Below are 5433 nucleotides of genomic sequence, written 5' to 3'. Positions count from 1 at the left end.
GGTCGTCGTCCGGTACGAGGGAGCTGGCCCGGTTTGCGCCCGGTTGACCGGGCCTGTGACCGGGGCGTCCGGTTGTGGGTCCGGTCTGACCGGGTCCTGGACCGGCCAGCGTCCGTCTCTTCCTTGGAGCGCTTCGAGCGACGTCGGCTTCGACTTCATGATCATCTCCATGTCCAGCTGCTTCTCTCCCTCCCTTGACCTTGGCGTCTCCTCCTCTCCGGGGTCTTGACGCGCCTTGTACCTAATGACACATAGCACGTCGGCATGAGGTAGAAATCCATCCAAAGGGGTACCAAGATCAAGGGTGGTGAGGAGCGAGTTCACCTCATCATGTAGAGCTTTGACTCGGGCTCGTGTCATCGATCCACTTGGGGGACTTGTTGGTCTTGGTGTAGCGACGTCGGTGACCGGGGATACATCAAAATAGCCAGGGACAAAGCCATGAGTACATTATGAATTGTACTCGCAAACCACCTTAGAGAGAAGTAAAGGATATGCAATTTGGCAGTAGCAAGGAACAGGCACTATTCTAGGATTACAAGGAGTGAGAGGTGGTTCCTCTCGAGAGTATGACATCTCTATATCTTTGTTGAAAACCTTTTTGAAAGCAAGTTTCTTTTGAAGACTAATAGGTACGGGTGACCCATTTTCCTTTCCGGCCATCTCAGTATGACCAAAACAACTTTTCCAACTTCCACCGTACCTCCCAGGTACATTTCCACCAGTCCCACTGGTATCCTTTTCCAAACCCTTTGGAAAACATTTTTATAAACCAAAACTTTCTTTAATGCCAAGAAGCTTCCATTCCCACGTCCATAACCGCGGACACGGCTATTCGAATAGATTTACACTCTGCAGAGGTTGTACACTTCCACAAGATCCGATAAATCCGCCGGGATCATCCCTGGTTCACCAAGCGTCAAAACGCGAGGCTCGGATAACCGATCGCAGTTTTTCGCTTGCTCGCCTTAGTCTAAGACATGCCGAATGAGTTGTACCTCCCAACACCAGAGTCCGGGATGCCGTTTACCCAGGAGTTGCAAATTCCCCGACACCCGACCCTCCGGAATGCCATCCAACCACTTCGGCATCTTTCAATGGGAGCTCATAAGTTGTACCCCGCGTACCTAAAAAGGCAAATGGGTTGCGTCCCTTCTCATGGGAAGAACCCCGGTCGAAGCGTCCATGGTCGGACTGCCACTACACTTGCAGGACCCAAACTAAGGCGAGACAAACTACTACGCTGCGCCCCGTCCCACTAAAGGGTAATGTGGTTGTACTGGCTAGGTCCGGTTAGGTACTCAGTCACCAAAGTTTTTCGAAAACAATTTTATCCACTTGCCTCCAGCAATTTTTCTTCCCAAAAACCTTTTTCTTTTCATAAACTCACACTTGGGCAGGGCTACCCCATTCCAAGGTTTTCGAAACACTTCTTTCTTGAAAAAAATTTCACAAACCTTTTTAAAGAGGCTCCCGACCTATAGTCCGACTTTTCTTTGAAAAGAGGCGACAAGGATGATAAGGTGTTAAGCACCATATCACTAACATATATTTGTTTATTGGGTATCAACGAGGGATGCACCCGTAAGGGTGGAATAATAAAACTCCGTGTGGCAATAACCACCCACATAAATAAATAAAATCATGCAATTTATAAAGCTGCTAATAATGCAAGAGTAAGATAATTAGGATGAGATATGCATCAAGAGGTGGCTTGCCTTGGTTGGCTATGTGTCCCTGGTCTTCTTCGAATTCCTCAAATTCTTCTCCTCCTTCGAGTCCGTCAACATTCGAATCTATCGCCGCGAAATTAAAAAAATGCACACATAAACAATCACAAACCAATATCACCACATCACTCCAAGAAATAAAACATGGGACTAGTTCCAAAGAGTTGGTTTTGGTTCAACAATATCATTGCAAGTAGTTTCACAACATTTAAAATTTTAAAACAAAAGTTATAGATTTTTGAACAACAACTAAGCATGAATCCTAAATTAACTTGCAGATCAACTTACATGATCAAACAACAAGCAAACAGAGATTCCACATCAAGGTACTTTTAATGCAAAGATAATAAAACCTTTTTTTACAGAAAAATGTTTCTAAAATTTTTATAACAAACTTTGAAATTAAATTACACATGGATCATACATAAATTATCATTTAATCCAGAAAACATCACGTGGGTAAAGGATAAAGGACTAGTGGCACTTGAAATGTGTTTTAATTTGCGATTTGGTGCACTTGGAAGCTCCAGATTCGCATTAATATTTAGCAAGATATTGACTATACAAGTTCTTTGATTGTTCCAAAGTATTAAAAGAATTTCCTGAGAAGAAAATCTAAACGGACTGAGACTTGGCCGGCTTATCTGCTATCCCGTGGGAAGTGGAGAAACTATTAAACTCTGAATCCAGCCCTACTTGTTAGCGTCACAACAAATGCTAAATAGTAAGCTGCACTTGGATCTTGATCTAACGGCTACCAGAAGACCACTACTAAAAAGAAAAGTTGGCCGTTTTAATAGTCGTGCAAACAGTCTACGCGCATGCATCGACTTGTGATTCTGCCTGCTAGCTGAAAGCGACCATGGTGAGTCGGGAGCTCACCAGGTACTGCCGGAGCTCGACTAGGACTGCCAGATGATGGCGAGGCGGACTAGGGTGGCCAAGCGAAGCATCTTGGTCGTGCTGGAGACGTCGACGCGGACGGGAGCATGCGCGGTGCCGGGACAGACCGACACGGACGACAGAACTTGGACAACGGCGACCATCGATCTGATGCGACCTAGGTAAGGAGAAAGGGGGCCGGTTAAGTCCGCTTGAGAGAGAGTAATATGGAGCATGCAGCGAGGGAGAGAAACACGGGAGAGGCGAGCACAACCTCGAGGCGACGACACGGACACGCGGGAGCTTCTCCGACGATGCTCCCGGATGCTTGTTGGCGGTGGCGACTCCGGGTGGCTCTGGAAAGCGAGCATGCATGGGTGCGTTAGAGTAGGGGAGCGGTGGAGCGATAAAGAAGGGCAGGGAACATTGGAGGTGAGCACTATCATGCTCGTCACCTGACGGTGACCGCGGGCAGAAGTGGCCGGAGCTAGACGTACATCGGAGACGGGGCAGAGGCTCACCGCGGTGATGCCCAGAGACGAGGGCGACGACGCCAGGACGAAGCGGCACGCTCAAGCCGTCTCGGTCGCGCGAGCTCGCTCCCGAACGTCGACCTAGGCGGAGACGAGCGCGACGTTGAGGCGGACGGAGCTCCAACGAAGGCGACATCCTGGCGCGGGTTCCTGGAAACGAAAAAGGGGCGGTTCAACTAGAGGGAGATATCAGCGTCGAAGGGAACAAAAATAAAGGGGTGGAGGAGTGGTGGCAGCCGCGGCCACGACGTGCGCGGCGACATGCACGACACCGCTCGGTCTTCTCCGCCAGCGAGGAAAGAAGGGAGCAGGGCTCCTCCTTCCGCTGCTCTGAGAGATGAAGAGAGGTGAGAGGAGAAGGAGTGAGCTCGGGGAAGTGCAGTGGACCCGTCAGAAGCTGGATGCAACGCCCGAGTTCATGGCGACGTTGGCGGCGGCCTTCACCAAACGAAGACGGGCAGCTCAGGGACGAGGGAGACGACGCAGAGAAGGAGCGACGGACGGGGGCGGCCGATCTCCATGCTGCAGGCCCTCCGGAGGACCTACAGACGAGGACGCGGTCCGGTGGTCGTTGACAGCAACAGCCATGCCGTGGACCGAGATCGACGGCGACAACGCCTCTGCGAGATTCTGGAAAAAGAAAAGAACGAGTTTAGATGGAGGGGAGAGAGCAACCTCGAGAGGAAATGGAGAAGGTTTGGAGAGAGCCAGCAGTGTCAATGCAGACGAGCGGCCATGCGAGGCAAGGTCTGGCTCAACATTCGCCCACGGCTGAGAGGGAGGAGAGGCGGGGCTACGCCCTGGAATGCCACGGTGCGAGAGAGGAGAGTGGTAAGGGTGTGTGGATGGAGGCTAGTGGAGTGGGGAAGCGGATGATGGCCTCAATAAGGAGCCGAGCAGGGTGCACCGTGGACGGTGTCCAGCGCGAGCGAGCGGAGCGACTGGGAAGGGATTGGGCGAGCGTGGCGGTGGATGGGACGAGGGGAAAGTGCCAAGGTGTCCAGAGGTGGCTCCATCACGATCCAAAGTGGGGAGAAGCTCGAGCTGAGTTGGTCGGGACGAAGTCAGGCTTGAACGTGTTCAAAGGTGTTCGATTGGCTGGACGAGACGGTGAGGGCACGAGGGCTGATCCCAGTTGTTTCCCCGTCTTCATGACATGATGATTCACTGCTCTAGAGATGGGAATGGACATTGGTGGCCTGAGGGACTGGGAACGGAACGGCGTGCCTTGACGAGGGTGACCACGAGGTGATCGAGCAGCGGAGAGAGAGTTGCGGGGAAGGGCTGATCTCGGGAGCATGCTGAGTGCAGAGAGGAGTGACAGGAGATAGGCGTGGCGCAGCCTAAGGTTCAGGAAGGGTCATTTCTCTGTTGTCCCTTGGTTGGTGTCCGCCGGGGAGAAGAAAAGAGAGAGAGTGGTGGCCAGCCAGCAAGCGAGCGATGGAGGCAGTGCAGGGGCGTGTCTGCAGGCATGTGAGATGGAATGTGCCAGAATGGCAGGGCATCAGCGGGGTGAAGAGAGAAAGAGAGGTTTGCACCGAATTCTTTCCAAAATCCTTGCATAGGCCAAACCAATGTCTCCAAACTGATAGAGCCAAAGGCTGCACTGTAGCACGGTAAGTCTTGTCCAAGAATAGAGAGAGGCACATCAGAGCTCCTGGTTCGTGCATGCTCTCAGGCTGAGAGAAATAGGAGAAAGATTGGGAGGGATATGTCACACAAGTGCATTTGCATGTCATGCCCGGATCCTCCTCCAAGCCAAAAAAATGGACCAACGTGATCATGCAGATCGACAAAGACATGGTGCTGAACTGCTGATGGTGCTGGTTCAAGTCTTCAAAAAGAACATAATGAGAGAGAGGGACGGAAAGGAATGGTGCAAGGATGGGTTGCAAGGCATGGCCGGTCCATTTTCTTGAGCAAGCTACCATGGGCAAGCACGTTGTCCAAAGGGAAAATGTAGATTACCAAGTAGATGGAGCAGATGACGACAGGGTAAAGCTAATGATGGTCCGGCCAGAGCATGGTTTGTGAACTCATTTTGGTAATTTTGGGGTGCAAGGAAGGACGAGTAGATTAGTCATTTGGTCCATCAAATGATCACCTAGTCAGAGCAAGGTTTGTTAGACATTGTGATGATGTTGGATGGATTAAAAAGGTATATTTTGGTCCAGAAGTTCTTAATCGAATTTTGAAATAAAATTATGTCTGTTTAGATCACTTACCAAGCACAAGGCCAAATTTGAATAAATTTCAAGCGATAATAATTTTGAAATTTTTAAAAGACC

The 5433-nt window shown here is 50.5% G+C and overlaps 1 long non-coding RNA gene across 4 annotated transcripts; it reads right to left on the bottom strand.

Annotated features, from left to right (window-relative positions):
• Window positions 1–289: 289 nt before the first annotated feature.
• Window positions 290–3988, bottom strand: LOC127323536 (uncharacterized). 4 transcript variants are annotated; one of them, XR_007865810.2, is made up of 4 exons: window positions 3134–3988; window positions 2887–2968; window positions 2613–2790; window positions 290–1796 (listed from the first exon to the last, which is right to left on the bottom strand). It is a non-coding gene; the product is annotated as an uncharacterized lncRNA (long non-coding RNA). The 4 variants fall into 4 exon arrangements; XR_007865812.2 differs by lacking the exon at window positions 290–1796 and having other exon boundaries at window positions 2269–2790; window positions 3068–3988; XR_007865811.2 differs by lacking the exon at window positions 290–1796 and having other exon boundaries at window positions 2270–2790; window positions 3110–3988.
• Window positions 3989–5433: the final 1445 nt, after the last annotated feature.

This window comes from Lolium perenne, chromosome 3 (genome assembly GCF_019359855.2).
Source record: "Lolium perenne isolate Kyuss_39 chromosome 3, Kyuss_2.0, whole genome shotgun sequence".
Lineage (NCBI taxonomy): Eukaryota > Viridiplantae > Streptophyta > Magnoliopsida > Poales > Poaceae > Lolium > Lolium perenne.
Note: the sequence above shows the minus strand (reverse complement) of the source record. Positions and strands in the feature narration are given on the sequence as shown.